The sequence below is a fragment of the Eretmochelys imbricata genome, chromosome 1, assembly GCF_965152235.1.
Source record: "Eretmochelys imbricata isolate rEreImb1 chromosome 1, rEreImb1.hap1, whole genome shotgun sequence".
NCBI classification, from domain to species: domain Eukaryota; kingdom Metazoa; phylum Chordata; order Testudines; family Cheloniidae; genus Eretmochelys; species Eretmochelys imbricata.
In genome coordinates, this window is record NC_135572.1 from 173,352,269 (window position 1) to 173,369,275 (window position 17,007).

General features: G+C 42.4%; 1 protein-coding gene and 1 pseudogene across 1 annotated transcript in view; both read right to left on the minus strand.

Annotated features, from left to right (window-relative positions):
- NCAM2 (neural cell adhesion molecule 2) overlaps window positions 1-17,007 on the minus strand; it is a 258,887-nt gene that overhangs the window by 103,616 nt on the left and 138,264 nt on the right. The gene's annotated exons all lie outside the window — the stretch shown is intronic.
- LOC144259095 (DENN domain-containing protein 11 pseudogene) lies at window positions 11,343-12,647 on the minus strand (annotated as a pseudogene).

The window sequence follows — 17,007 nt, forward strand, 5'->3', positions numbered from 1 at the left end:
GTGACACGTTCTTAAAGACACAAAACCCCAAATAGGGGAACCACTTCCTTAATCAGCTAGCCCAGGATTGCCCAAGAAAAAATGTTCTATCATAGCTACTTCACAATTCCATGACAACATGTAAAACTTTTAAATTCACAATTTTAAGCCAAATAAATATGTGCATGGCACAAAGATATACACATTTCCATCACTGTTCAGTGTATTGAAGAATTCAAGACAAATTAATTTATTTTATCAAGTCCCACACCTTCACTGAAACGGCTGCTTAAAATTGTGACACCTTTCAATTTGGCTAAAACTCTGCATACAGTAGCAGGAATAAACAAAACAACATGTATACAATCCCAATGTATTTTCACCTGTTTTTTTAATTTTTGGAGAACTGTGTACTATAATGCACAACTGTCTTCATTTTTATCCATGATCCCTGGTTGATTTATTAAATTTGCCCAATCTCCAAAATAGGCACATATTCTTAAACCACGCAGTTAATTTGAAAGGCAATAAAAGTAATGAATTTCACTTCTCTGGATTTTGCTTTTCCCATCTTGTTATCAGACTCCTAAATGTGCATCTTTAATTAACACTAATAGACTAATGAAATGATGTCCCTTTCATGAGGCATAGTTGTGCTGCTCCAGGAGCAGCCTAAGAAGCAGATTGTGATGTAGAGTGTCTATGTCACAATCTGCTTTCCATTTCCTTCCTTCATCCAGGGGAGTACATACCCTGTGCCCATCCACTGCCTGGTGCAGCATACATATCTCTGCTGAAGGGGGTTGAGATGAGAGGGGGTTGAGACTCCACCCATTCTTGACCCCCACACAGGAGAAGGCAGGGATGTAGCAGTCCCCACATGTGGGAATGATGGAGGATGCAGTAATCCCTTAGAAGTTGCTATCCCCCTTCATCCAGCTATCCACAGCATGGGTACCTAGCAGAAGGGAGTAAGGGGTTGATTTGCGCTCTCTTACTCTCCTGGGCAGGTATACAAAATGTGCCATAATCTAGCCAGTAGGATGACATTCACCTTTGAATTTTATGTTCAGGGACATCAAAGGCAGTAAGAAGAGGTCCTTTAAATACATTAGGAGCAAGAGAAAATTTAAGGAAAAAGTGTAGGTCCTCTACTTAGTGAGGAAGGAGCGCTAAATACTGACATTAAGAAAACTGAGGTGTTTAATGCTGATTTTGCTTCCATCTTTACTAAAAAGACTAATGGTAACCACTGGTCAATACAATTAATATTAATAACAAGAGGGAAGCAACAGAAGTCAAAAATCAGCAAAGAACAGGTTAAACAATATTTTGATAAGTTAGATATATTCAAAGTCAGCAAGGCCTGAAGAAATTCATGCTAGGCAATTTACAGAATTAGCCAAAGCAATCTGGAAACTGTAAGCAATTACCTTTGACAACTCCTGGAGGATGGGTGAGTTCCAGAAGACAGGAAGGGGGCAAACATAGTACCTATCTCAGGGATCGGCAACCTTTGGCACATGGCCCGCAAGGGTAAACCCCCTTTACCCCTGCCACATCCGCAGGTTCGGCTGATCGCAGCTCCCACTGGCCACGATTCACCATCCCAGGCCAATGGGGGCTTTAGGAAGCGGCATGGGCTGAGGAATATGGTGGCTGCTGCTTCCTGCAGCCCTCATTGGCCTGGAGTGGTGAACTGCAGCCAGTGGGAGCTGCGATGGGCCGAACATGCTGACGGGCTGTGTGCCAAAGGTTGCCGATAACTGACCTATCTTAAAAAAATGGGAAGGGAGAGGACCCAGGCAATTATACATCAGTCAGCCTGATTTAGATATGAGGAAAGATACTGGAACAAATTATTGAATGTGTAAGCACCTGGAGAAAAATAGGGTTATAAGGAATAGCCAGCATGGATTTGTCAAGAACAAATCATGCCAAATAAACCTAATTTCCTTCTTTGGCTTCTTATACTGTCCTCGTTGATGTGGAGAAACAGGAGACTCCCCATATCTTGATTTTAGTAAGGCTTTTGATAGTCCCATATGACATTCTCAGAAGCAAAGTATGGAACTGTGGTCTAGATGAAATTATTATAAGGTGGCTACACAACTTTTTGAAAGACTGTATTCAGAAACTAATTATCAGCGACCTGTTGTCAAACTGGGAGAACTGGTATAAAGAGAACTGTGATCAATTGTTCTCTATGTCCAGTGAAGGTAGGAGAAGTAGTAACGGGCTCAATCTGCAGCAAGGGAGATTTAGATTAGATATTAGGAAAATCTTTCTAACTATAAGAGTAGTTAAACTCTACAATAGGCTTCCAAAGGAGGTTGTAGAATCCCCATCTTTGGGTATGGTTTAGGGTTATTTGATCCTGCCACAGTGCTCGGGGGCTGGACTTGACTTCTCATCATCCCTTGCAGCCCTACATTTCTATGATTCTATGATTATGGAAATGGCCAGCAGAAAGCCTCTGTGGCACTTAAAACCTCAAAATACAGTTTTAATGGCCCTTAAGTGACAGACAGACCTTGCACTAACCCTTTGCACAGGGATGAATTTCATTCTTAACATTCCTTCTACACCCCCACTGCATGGCAATGTTGTTATACAAGGTGGTGGTTTACATAGTTATACTGGGCTCCCATTTCTTACTGCTGCCAGTTGGGAGAAAGAAAGGGGGAGGAGATAAGAACTGAGAAAAATGTTGGTTCATATAATTATGTTGGGAATTGTAATGGAGGAAGGGTTAGACTATTCATTCCATTCTCTCCAGTTTTGTCACTGCCCCACGCAGCAGTAAGAAAATCTTGGCAATTCCATGTCACTTAATCACTTTGAAAAGTATTTGCTTGCACAATATTACACCTGCCAGAAAGTATGTTGTTTTATACTACAAAATGCTGCTGAAGTTTATCTAAGCATAAATATTCAATGTGTACTTTACAGTTTATAAACAAAGTGGAAATGTAAAATAGATGCAATACTGCTGTGAAAGGCAAAATCTGCAGCTGCACCATGCTTTCCATTTATCATTTATTCATATCCAATATTGCATTACATGACCCTCTTTCTTAACAAGGGTAATTCATATGAATCAAATCAGCAAGTCTATAATAAATGATCAGCATGTACATTGTGAATTTCTAAATATCAGGAGCTTACTTTAGATTATATAGTGAAACAGACTTTAAAACAGGTCTAAATGTACATTAGCAAAAGTGTAGTGGGAAAATATGAGAAACACAAATGGTAATAGCATACCAGATATAGTGAAATTTGTTTTGAATAGTCATACTTTGCTTAGTCAAACATATTTGCTACACATATATTTCTTATGAAAAAAGAACTCTTTTATTTGTTTCTTGAGGCTTTCAAATATTTGTATCCCTGTTCTTAAAGAGCAGCACAATATAAATCAGAAAGAATGGCATACATTTTGCAATGTGCTTTCTCTCCTCTATTGAAGGCAATAAGACACAAAATTACAAGCTACAGAAGAACAAGAACACCAAGAATTGGCAGTGGTTATATCTGCATAACACTGAGTTACTTTTAGGTATGCACTCAGGCTGTGAAATGGATTCTCTGGGTTTTCTTTACTTCCTGAGTCATTTTATTCACCTTTGATAGTCAGAAGTGTACACACGTTCATCCATTTGAGGATTAGATTCTATATAAAAACTTCCTGAAATATTCAGACTTAGATTTCCCTTTACTTAGATGTCTTCTGTATAAATGTACCAACTGGCCTTAAATGACCCTAATCTACCATGTAGAGATTTGTTTTCATGTGAGACAAGTCTGTCCCTAGGAGTTTGCACTGTAGTTTATTTTAAAATATTTATTTGCAAATCAAAAACAAAATCAACCTTTCTATGCCATATAAGACATCTACGTTATGAAGATGAACATGGATGCAGACAAAGAATAGGTTATAGGCAGAGTTACATGGACTTATTTGCATATGTGCGTGCATGCGGACACATACACATAAAAGAACTAATGAATTTGAAGGTTTTGCTTATTTGGAAAGAAGGTTGAAAAAGAAAGTTTCTAACACACACACACACACACACACATCCCTCCCTTTTGGTAATTATTTTCAGATTTTTTGGTGCTTCGTGTATTCTGTACCGTTACGTGGTTGCTTTTATCCATAGAACTTCAATTTATGAGAGTGGAGATTATAGTTGTGATTTCTATTCTTAAAGTTGTACATAAAAGACATAATGGTGACACCACCACTGGCTGCTAATAGTACAAAACTATGCAGGAAACTCAAATGCTCAGACAACGAACTGACAATAATACCGCTAAGCCTAGTATTATGGGTCTACCATTTCAAAACTGATCAGTGATTTGGGGAGACTTGATGCCCAATTTCAGACACTTAAGTGGTCCCAATGTTCAGAAAGGACTATGTACTCACCCTCTGCAAGCCTTTAAAACCTCCTCAAGTTGGACACTCAAATCAGTGGTACTCCAAACTCCTAATCAGTTTTGAAAATGTATAAGATCTGACCAATATGCTTCCCATACCCAAACTCAGTTAAACACTCTGGCACCAGAGTCATACCAGCATATTTTAATTTTAAATGGAATATTTTATGGGTGACTGCCTTCTATTTTCTCAATTTCATTTTTGATTATTACCCTTTACTATACAGTTATAACTGAGTAAAAACATTTAACTACCCATTAAAAAATCCCCCCCAGATGGATCAAACCCAATCTGACACTAAGCACACCAGTATTTACACCCCACATGCTGTTGCAATAATCTTTGTATAACATATGCATTGTGAGGTATCATCTGAAAACTAATAACACATTGATCATTAATATTCTTGTGTGATGTATGTGTGTGGTGTGAATTGAGAGTTAGGACATATGCTGGAATGATTACTAAAGTGTGTTTAAACCAGGCATTCAGGAAGGTTGGTAAACAGGTCTGCCCCAGACAAAGGAATGTGTTTTCCCCACCTTGGAGTTACTTCCAAAGTACTTTAAAAGACAATGAAAATGTATTTACATGTTATGTAAACACACCCATCAAGTTAACAGGTGGAGGCAAACCTCATACTAACTAGTGTGGGAGAAGACAGCATGGTGTGTGCACCCGGAAGGAGAGAAGAATCTTTTTTCAAGAGTTTACTGGTCTACTGGCTGAACCTCAAGTGATAAGTACCCGAATCATATGATTGTATACAATATTACTGTTTTAACAAATGTATAGAGTGAAGTCTTTTAATTACACACTGGTGACTGATATCACTGTGAAATGTATGTATTAGCACTGTATAAGGAATTATTGATACTCACTGATATTAAGTACTTGTGGCACCTTAGAGACTAACCAATTTATCTGAGCATGAGCTTTCGTGAGCTATAGCTCACTTCATCAGATGCATACTGTGGAAACTGCAGCAGACTTTATATATACACAGAGAATATGAAACAATACCTCCTCCCACCCCACTGTCCTGCTGGTAATAGCTTATCTAAAGTAATCGTCAGGTTAGGCCATTTCCAGCACAAATCCAGGTTTTCTCACCCTCCACCCCCCCACACAAATTCACTCTCCTGCTGGTGATAGCCCATCCAAAGTGACAACTCTTTACACAATGCGCATGATAATGAAGTTAGGCCATTTCCTGCACAAATCCAGGTTCTCTCACTCCCTCACCCCCCTCCAAAAACCCACCCCCATACATCCACAGACTCACTCTCCTGCTGGTAATAGCTCGTCCAAACTGACCACTCTCCAAGTTTAAATCCAAGTTAAACCAGAACATCTGGGGGGGGGGGTAGGAAAAAACAAGAGGAAATAGGCTACCTTGCATAATGACTTAGCCACTCCCAGTCTCTATTTAAGCCTAAATTAATAGTATCCAATTTGCAAATGAATTCCAATTCAGCAGTTTCTCGCTGGAGTCTGGATTTGAAGTTTTTTTGTTTTAAGATAGCGACCTTCATGTCTGTGATTGCGTGACCAGAGAGATTGAAGTGTTCTCCGACTGGTTTATGAATGTTATAATTCTTGACATCTGATTTGTGTCCTGTCATAAATGTAAAGGGAAGGGTAAACCCCTTTGAAATCCCTCCTGGCCAGGGGAAAGCTCCTCTCACCTGTAAAGGGTTAAGAAGCTAAAGATAACCTCGCTGGCACCTGACCAAAATGACCAATGAGGAGACAAGATACTTTTAAAAGCTGGGAGGAGGGAGAGAAACAAAGGGTCTGTGTCTGTCTGTATGCTGCTTTTGCCAGGGACAGAACAGGAATGGAGTCTTAGAACTTTTAGTAAGTAATCTAGCTAGGTATGTGTTAGATTATGATTTCTTTAAATGGCTGAGAAAAGAATTGTGCTGAATAGAATAACTATTTCTGTCTGTGTATCTTTTTTGTAACTTAAGGTTTTGCCTAGAGGGGTTCTCTATGTTTTTAATCTAATTACCCTGTAAGATATCTACCATCCTGATTTTACAGGGGGGATTTCTTTATTTCTATTTACTTCTATTTTCTATTAAAAGTTTTCTTGTAAAAAACTGAATGCTTTTTCATTGTTCTCAGATCCAAGGGTTTGGGTCTGTGGTCACCTATGCAAATTGGTGAGGCTTTTTATCCAACATTTCCCAGGAAAGGGGGGGTGCAAGTGTTGGGAGGATTGTTCATTGTTCTTAAGATCCAAGGGTCTGGGTCTGTAGTCACCTAGGCAAATTGGTGAGGCTTTTTACCAAACCTTGTCCAGGAAGTGGGGTGCAGGGTTTTGGGAAGTATTTTGGGGGGAAAGACGCGTCCAAACAGCTCTTCCCCAGTAACCAGTATTAGTTTGGTGGTGGTAGCGGCCATTCCAAGGACCACGGGTGGAATACTTCGTACCTTGGGGAAGTTTTGACCTAAGCTGGTAAAGATAAGCTTAGGAGGTTTTTCATGCAGGTCCCCACATCTGTACCCTAGAGTTCAGAGTGGGGGAGGAACCTTGACATGTCCATTTATTCTTTTACGTAGAGACTGTCCAGTTTGACCAATGTACATGGCAGAGGGGCATTGCTGGCACATGATGGCATAAATCACATTGGTGGATGTGCAGGTGAACGAGCCTCTGATAGTGTGGCTGATGTTATTAGGCCCTGTGATGGTGTCCCCTGAATAGATATGTGGGCACAATTGGCAACGGGCTTTGTTGCAAGGATAAGTTCCTGGGTTAGTGGTTCTGTTGTGTGGTATGTGGTTGTTGGTGAGTATTTGCTTCAGGTTGCGGGGCTGTCTGTAGGCAAGGACTGGCCTGTCTCCCAAGATTTGTGAGAGTGTTGGGTCATCCTTCAGGATAGGTTGTAGATCCTTAATAATGCGTTGGAGGGGTTTTAGTTGGGGGCTGAAGGTGACGGCTAGTGGCGTTCTATTATTTTCTTTGTTAGGCCTGTCCTGTGGTAGGTAACTTCTGGGAACTCTTCTGGCTCTATCAATCTGTTTCTTTACTTCCGCAGGTGGGTACTGTAGTTGTAAGAAAGCTTGACAGAGATCTTGTAGGTGTTTGTCTCTGTCTGAGGGGTTGGAGCAAATGCGGTTGTATCGCAGAGCTTGGCTGTAGACGATGGATCGTGTGGTGTGGTCAGGGTGAAAGCTGGAGGCATGCAGGTAGGAATAGCGGTCAGTAGGTTTCCGGTATAGGGTGGTGTTTATGTGACCATTGTTTATTAGCACTGTAGTGTCCAGGAAGTGGATCTCTTGTGTGGACTGGACCAGGCTGAGGTTGATGGTGGGATGGAAATTGTTGAAATCATGGTGGAATTCCTCAAGGGCTTCTTTTCCATGGGTCCAGATGATGAAGATGTCATCAATATAGCGCAAGTAGAGTAGGGGCTTTAGGAGACGAGAGCTGAGGAAGCGTTGTACTAAATCAGCCATAAAGATGTTGGCATACTGTGGGGCCATGCGGGTACCCATAGCAGTGCCGCTGATCTGAAGGTATACATGGTCCCCAAATGTGAAATAGTTATGGGTAAGGACAAAGTCACAAAGTTCAGCCACCAGGTTAGCCGTGACATTATCGGGGATAGTGTTCCTGACGGCTTGTAGTCCATCTTTGTGTGGAATGTTGGTGTAGAGGGCTTCTACATCCATAGTGGCCAGGATGGTGTTATCAGGAAGATCACCGATGGATTGAAGTTTCCTCAGGAAGTCAGTGGTGTCTCGAAGGTAGCTGGGAGTGCTGGTAGCGTAGGGCCTGAGGAGGGAGTCTACATAGCCAGACAATCCTGCTGTCAGGGTGCCAATGCCTGAAATGATGGGGCGCCCAGGAGTTCCAGGTTTATGGATCTTGGGTAGTAGATAGAATATCCCAGGTCGGGGTTCCAGGGGTGTGTCTGTGCGGATTTGATCTTGTGCTTTTTCAGGAAGTTTCTTGAGCATATGCTGTAGTTGCTTTTGGTAACTCTCAGTGGGATCATAGGGTAATGGCTTGTAGAAACTCGTGTTGGAGAGCTGCCGAGCAGCCTCTTGTTCATATTCCGACCTATTCATGATGACAACAGCACCTCCTTTGTCAGCCTTTTTGATTATGATGTCAGAGTTGTTTCTGAGGCTGTGGATGGCATTGCGTTCCGCATGGCTGAGGTTATGGGGCAAGTGATGCTGCTTTTCCACAATTTCAGCCCGTGCACGTCGGCGGAAGCACTCTATGTAGAAGTCCAGTCTGCTGTTTCGACCTTCAGGAGGAGTCCACCTAGAATCCTTCTTTCTGTAGTGTTGGTAGGGAGACCTCTGTGGATTAGTATGTTGTTCAGAGGTATTTTGGAAATATTCCTTGAGTCGGAGACGTCGAAAATAGGATTCTAGGTCACCACAGAACTGTATCATGTTCATGGGAGTGGAGGGGCAGAAGGAGAGGCCCCGAGATAGAACAGCTGCTTCTGCTGGGCTGAGAGTATAGTTGGATAGGTTAACAATATTGCTAGGTGGGTTGAGGGAACCATTGCTGTGGCCCCTTGTAGCATGTAGTAGTTTAGAAAGTTTAGTGTCCTTTTTCTTTTGTAGAGAAGCAAAGTGTGCGTTGTAAATGGCTTGTCTAGTTTTAGTAAAATCCAGCCACGAGGAAGTTTGTGTGGAAGGTTGTTTTTTTATGAGAGTATCCATTTTTGAGAGCTCATTCTTAATCTTTCCCTGTTTGCTGTAGAGGATGTTGATCAGGTGGTTCCGCAGTTTCTTTGAGAGCGTGTGGCACAAGCTGTCAGCATAGTCTGTGTGGTATGTAGATTGTAATGGATTTTTTACCTTCAGTCCTTTTGGTACGATGTCCATCTGTTTGCATTTGGAAAGGAAGATGATGTCTGTCTGTATCTGTGCAAGTTTTTTCATGCAGTTGATAGATTTCCACTCCATACGGCTAAATGCAGTGCCTTGCATAGTGACAGGTTCCAGCGAGAAACTGCTGAATTGGAATTCATTTGCAAATTGGATACTATTAATTTAGGCTTAAATAGAGACTGGGAGTGGCTAAGTCATTATGCAAGGTAGCCTATTTCCTCTTGTTTTTTCCTACCCCGCCCCCCAGATGTTCTGGTTTAACTTGGATTTAAACTTGGAGAGTGGTCAGTTTGGACGAGCTATTACCAGCAGGAGAGTGAGTCTGTATATGTATGGGGGTGGGTTTTTGGAGGGGGGTGAGGGAGTGAGAGATCCTGGATTTGTGCAGGAAATGGCCTAACTTCATTATCATGCACATTGTGTAAAGAGTTGTCACTTTGGATGGGCTATCACCAGCAGGAGAGTGAATTTGTGTGGGGGGGTGGAGGGTGAGAAAACCTGGATTTGTGCTGGAAATGGCCTAACCTGACGATTACTTTAGATAAGCTATTACCAGCAGGACTGTGGGGTGGGAGGAGGTATTGTTTCATATTCTCTGTGTATATATAAAGTCTGCTGCAGTTTCCACAGTATGCATCTGATGAAGTGAGCTATAGCTCACGAAAGCTCATGCTCAAATAAATTGGTTAGTCTCTAAGGTGCCACAAGTACTCCATTTCTTTTTGCGAATACAGACTAACACGGCTGTTACTCTGAAACCTGTCACTGATATTAGACTCCACAGTTTGCCCCAGACTTAAGAGAATGTCGCAGCTATCTACCTGTCTCCTATGTAAATGAAGCATGGTGGAATCAGAAACAATGGACACCCCATTTACATAGACATCATACAGGAGGTTGGGAAGCCCACAGGAATGGAAGAACAGCATGGGAGCATCCTTCCTCTTCAAATAAAATCACTGAACTTTGGAAGATATAAGAAAAGACAGAAGGCATCTTTGGTATCCATCAGACAGATGCAAGAGGCTAGAGATCTTGTAAGATGAAAAAGATGGCCCTTAAACTAACGGTGTGTGGGGGGGTGTTCAAGTATCTGGAGATGAATACGAGTAAGAATCCAATTTAGGTAAAGATTTTTCACCAAAGGTTGCAAGGGAAGCCAGCACCCTGAACTTTTGTGGAATGTCCTGACTGATCTAAGCTGGGAAGAAGAATGACTGGTGAGAGAAACTATCTTGAACAAAGCCTGTAGCTTGCTAGATTAAGTTTTAGACATTTAGAAGTGTATTTTGTGTTTTTACTTGCAACTTTCTTTCTTCATTCGTTATACTTGAACTCACATAATCCTGTGTATATTTTGTTAATAAATGTATGTCAGTTTTACCATAAACGAACTCAGTGCTGTGTTTAAAGGGAAGGGTGTACTTACCCCCCCAGTTTACAGGAACAACAAACCTTATTTTTTCTCTGAGCTGTCCAGGAGAGGGCTGGGCAGTTAAGAGAACACAGTTTGGGGAAAATTTAGGACTGGGAATTTGTTGGGATTATTTATTCATTGTAACCAAGGTGGTGGAAGCCAGAGTGTGTTGCTGACAGATTGCTGGGTTCAGTCTAATGGACCAGGGCTGCAGCTATACACAGTCACTTCAGGATGTGACCTGCATGCTAGTAGGCTGCTTGTGAGGGAGCCAGGTGAGGAACTACAGCCACAAAACACGGTGAGGGTTACCAGGCAGGCAGTGACCTAACCCCTCACTGGTCTGAATTGTCCCCCAAAGACCATGGCACCCATGACATCCTTAAATATCATGGCATTAAGGAAACTTCTCTCTTTCCAGCAGACCTACAATGGAGGGGCAGGAAGGTCCCAAAATACTAGTTCTAGTGTCATAATTAAAGGGCACATTTAGTAGGAGTTCATCTTGTAACATGTGTAATAAATAAATGAGATCCTTCCAGTGACTGTGTGGTGAGTTCCAGTGATTCTCCTAAGCAATGTTCCATAGTCTTTAAAAAGCCATCGCTGCTTCCTGTCTCTCTTGTCCTCAGTTTAAGTGCAGCAGGGGTTATCAATGACTAGCATGACATCAATGCCATACACTTCCAACAGGTCCATTAGGAAGCTTCGATCACCTTGTGGGTCCAGGCCCAGGCCCCGGGCATGGTCAGCTGTCAAGGTCTTGCCTGGCTGACACCTCCATCAGTGTCTGAAATATCCGATTGTTCTGCTCCATTAAAAACAAGATAAAGAGGTCCTCTTCACAGGAGCTGCAGTCCTCCTCCACCTCCTGAGAGTACATCAACATCTGCCTCTGGTCATTGAGCCGCCAGTATTTTTCCTTGTCGGCACTGTTAATCTTCAGGAGCGGCTGCAGGTGCTCATGGTGCGTCTTCACATTCTGGTTATCCACATAGACATCGCAGAGATCTCGCTTCTCCTCAAAGATCTTTTCCGTCGTGCAGGCCACATAAGACACTTCAGTCTCCAGCATTTCTATGTCTGCCACATTCACATAGAAAAAAGGCTTAGACTCTGGAACGGTGCCCCCAATGCCAGGCAGCGAGACATTGGCTAGGCAGCAACAGCAGTACACTCTATAGCAGACAACTCCTACTGGCAGTGGTGAAAATATCAAAATGCACTTGCATAGCAGAGAGAACTTCCAGAGGATGAGGATCTGCTCTCCAAAGAACTTAATGAACTGAGACATACAGCCTGCGGGTTGTGTGATCTTCATCTCTGGATACATGTATCTGTGGATGGAGGGCAGCCAGTGAACGGGTGGCTGAGAGCTGGAGGTACCCTTGCCAGCAGGGAGAACCCCCTTCTTGTCATCATAGAACGCCTCTAGGTGGGAGTAATGCCCTGGCATCTCCAGCTGGTGTCGGACCTGGTTCTCCAGGAAGTGCATGTATCTATAGAGCAGGGTGTACGAAGGGGAGAGAATCCCCAAAGACTTCATGCGGGCGCCAAGCTCTAATTCGCTCTCCACGGGCATGTTTTCAAAGCAGGCCAGGCCGAAGCAAAGCCCTTTCCGGAAATAAATGAAATCCGACTGGACTTTGTGCAACCCACTTGCCATGGATTTGAACTCAACACCTTCTAAGTCAATGTCTTGGGGCAAACATCATTCCACCATGTTACCGGAGCAGGGATCGAAGGTGACCATGAACACCGCTACGATCTGGTCCGACTCCGGCTCCGGCTCCCGCGGCAGCTCCCCGGGGCCGCCCCACGCCGCGTTGACCCCGGGGCCAGAATCCAGCCGCCCCGCTCTGGCTCGGGCTGCGGCAGGGAGACCGCGGGGCCCTCGGCCCAGAAGAGCAGCGGTGCCTCGTCTGCCGGCTCCACCATGGCCTCGGCCGGCCGACTGCGCCGCGGAGAGCCAGGCGGGCGGGCGGGGAGGGGCGGGCAGCTGCAGAACAGGGGGCGGGGCTCAGCCCGCTCAGGCGCGGGGCTTCCGGGCTGTGTTTCTTGACTTTAGCAAAGCTTTTGACACGGTCTCCCACAGTATTCTTGTCAGCAAGTTAAAGAAGTATGGGCTGGATGAATGCACTATAAGGTGGGTAGAAAGTTGGCTAGATTGTCGGGCTCAACGGGTAGTGATCAATGGCTCCATGTCTAGTTGGCAGCCGGTGTCAAGTGGAGTGCCCCAGGGGTCGGTCCTGGGGCCGGTTTTGTTCAATATCTTCATAAATGCTCTGGAGGATGGTGTGGATTGCACTCTCAGCAAATTTGCGGATGATACTAAACTGGGAGGAGTGGTAGATACGCTGGAGGGCAGGGATAGGATACAGAGGGACCTAAACAAATTGGAGGATTGGGCCAAAAGAAATCTGATGAGGTTCAATAAGGATAAGTGCAGGGTCCTGCACTTAGGATGGAAGAACCCAATGCACAGCTACAGACTAGGGACCGAATGGCTAGGCAGCAGCTCTGCGGAAAAGGACCTAGGGGTGACAGTGGACGAGAAGCTGGATATGAGTCAACAGTGTGCCCTTGTTGCCAAGAAGGCCAATGGCATTTTGGGATGTATAAGTAGGGGCATAGCGAGCAGATCGAGGGACGTGATCGTTCCCCTCTATTCGACATCGGTGAGGCCTCATCTGGAGTACTGTGTCCAGTTTTGGGCCCCACACTACAAGAAGGATGTGGATAAATTGGAGAGAGTCCAGCGAAGGGCAACAAAAATGATTAGGGGTCTGGAACACATGACTTATGAGGAGAGGCTGAGGGAACTGGGATTGTTTAGTCTGCAGAAAAAAAGAATGAGGGGGGATTTGATAGCTGCTTTCAACTACCTGAGAGGTGGTTCCAGAGAGGATGGTTCTAGACTATTTTCAGTGGTAGAAGAGGACAGGACAAGGAGTAATGGTCTCAAGTTGCAGTGGGGGAGGTTTAGGTTGGATATTAGGAAAAACTTTTTCACTAGAAGGGTGGTGAAACACTGGAATGCGTTACCTAGGGAGGCGGTAGAATCTCATTCCTTAGAAGTTTTTAAGGTCAGGCTTGACAAAGCCCTGGCTGGGATGATTTAATTGGGGATTGGTCCTGCTTTGAGCAGGGGGTTGGATTAGATGACCTCCTGAGGTCCCTTCCAACCCTGATATTCTATGATTCTATGATTCTATGATAACAGTAAGTTAAAATCAAAGTAACCGTTTTAGTATTAGGATAACAAACCAATTCTGCTTCTACTATATATCCTTAATCAAGTATGAACATTTTCCTCCCTCAACGCAAGTTTATAGTTATAACTTGTGGAACTTTTTTATGGTTTTCACTGAAATAACTCACATATGAGGAAGGTAATTTCACTGTTTAAGCATTCATCGATAGCTGGCAGGTGCTTTGGCAAGTAGACCAGAGTGGCCATAATGATTAGTGGTAATATCACAGGCTCACTGCCTGTACATGCCATGGCTTTGTGATCCCAGGAATTAGTGCTACCATGAAGACTGATACTTTCTAAAATGCCCATTTAATTAATTTAAAGTAAAATATCTATCTGGGATTTTAAAAATAAAAGATCTGATTTTCCATTACCATGCATCTTGTGCAGCCATTTACAAAATGCCACCATAGTGATTTGTTAGTATTTGACACACAGTTCTGCCTCATTTTGAATTGGCGTAAATGATGGCCCGTTGGGAGAGTCAAGTCATAAAAGCTAGACTCTAAACCCAGACGTGTATTTTGTGTAGCTTGGAGTATCATTTAAAACATAAACACAAAAAACACCACCATGATAACTTCTGATCCCTTTAAGTTCCCACAGTGTGTTCATAATATTCTGCAACTGGATACACAGTTCTCACTAAAGGAAAAAAAAACAAAACTATATAATGTAAAACAGGGTTGTCTTGGGACAGACATCTGGCTATATCAGAGTAACCAAGCTTTCATAGATTTTGGATTGTTCTAAGTGGCTTGCACTGTACCAGGCATTTATTTACAACTTTTGCTCATTGGAATGGGCTCCTGAGTTACACATCTCTTGCCATGAATGTCCCAGCCAGAGATCAGTTGCACAATCTTTTTTTCAACATGGTTCAGAAATGAAGAAATGGGTAAGACAGAACATACAATCTAAGAAGCAATGGGCAATAACTATCAACAATCAGACATTGGATGACCTCACTATGAAAATGCCATGATAATACAAAGATTAGATTTCAGCACAAGAAAGGACACCTTATCATAATGTGTTTTTCATATAGAGATGTGGATAAGACCTCCATGAAAGATCACATAACATAAATCTATGAAGTCTCTTGAGGGTACATTTATTTGAATTATGAGGCATCTGTCAAATAAGTCTAAGTATTTGTTTGGAGACAGCAAAGTGAAGCTGAGTAGTTTTATCCTGAAGCTTGAACTGCACACAAAAATTACTACAATTTTACCACAGGTACACTTGGAATACCATATATTATGAAAAGTAAAACAGAATAACATCATAATAAATTGATAGACCACCTTTTATCCTGAAGGATCCCAAAGAGATTTGCAAATTATATACATTCTCTCTCTCTCTCTCTCTCTCTCTCTCTCTCTGATACAGCCACCTCCAGGGAGGAAAGGCAACACCCACATGTATAACTTCAGGGGTTCAGCCATCTCATCAGTCACACAAACACAACTCCCATTCACTTTATTAGGATTTGCAAGTAAGGGAGGATCAGCCCCAGGCATGGCACATAGAATAACAGTGGACAAATATTTGGGTAAAGGCAAACCCTTAGTCTATTAAAATGTGTATAGGAAAGTTTAATAAATGTGCCCAGACCAGACATGGCCTTTATTTTTAAAATCTCATGAGAAACTGTTCTCACAATAAAGAGGATGGAATTCAAGGTACCAATTTAGGAAGGATGCAAGAGGAATTGACCCTACTGGCATTTGAACTTGGGAATGTAGATATTTCAAGCCTGAGATGCATGGCCTCAAGAGCCTAAAGAAGGACTGATATTATTTTAAATGCATTCTCGAGATAGATAATAAAGTTAGCTTATACTTATACTTATACTTGTACTTATAACTTGAGAACTATTTGGGAGCAATCTGTAAAAAGCTACATATTTATAAGTGCAATATAACTTTTCCCTTACATATTGTTCCTAAAGAAAACATGGTTGAAACCTAATTATTAAGTGTTACATTCCTCTGTGTGTGTCTTTCTGTCTCTGTTTAAAATCACCCTGTTGTACCACTTGTAGCCCATATACTGATAAAAAATCCTTTTGTAATAATGAAACATGGAACTAAGCATTTTTATGAAAATAAACGTATTATTCCTCCTTCTATTTTACATTATAATGAAGCACTGGAAGAAAATCATAGAAATTAGGAGAACATACCCTTCTTACAGACAGTGCTGTTCAGTATTGACCCAAAGAATATATTAAAATGAATGAAATTTAGTTATGAATGATAATATGTTAATCTGCATTCCCCTTGGGAAAGTGTATATATAGCAATCTATCCTAGCAGAACATGAATAGTATGGTTTACATTTCATAACTAGGGCAGCACCAAGTTCATTGAGGCTTGATCCTCCTCTGCCTTGTACATTGTGCAGTCATTTATACTTGTGCAAAATGTGTGGGAAGGGATTGTGAAACACTACCTATGAGGGCCTGATTTACCTTTAATTTGCACCTAATGCTGTCATTTGCATCAGAGGTCAAAAGAGTGTAAACCTCTATCATTCTGCTTTCATAGCATTTAATACCAAGTTTTCACAGATCTAAACGCCTGCAGAATGTGAAAGGCAATAGAAAATCATGCCTTGACTTTTTGACTTTTACCTTCTTATAAATAGTAAGGAAAGTTTGCAGACACATGATACACATAGACAATGGCATGTAGCCAATCTGCAATTGCTAGCAGCAAATATCTCCAATAGCTGATAATGATACACTAGATGGGAAGGGCTTTGAGTTACTACAGAGAAGTCTTTCCCAGGTGTCTGGCCGGTACATCTTGCCCACATGCTCAGGGTCCAACTGATTGCCATATTTGAGGTCAGGAAGGAACTTCCCCCAGTTCAGGCTGGCAGAGATCCTGGGTTTTTTTCACCTTCCTCTACAGCATGGAGCATGGGCCACTTGCAGGTTTAAACTAGTATAAAGGTGGATTCGCTAGAACTTGAAATTTTTAAATCATGATTTATGGACTTCAGTAACTCAGCCAGAGGTTAGGCATCTATTAC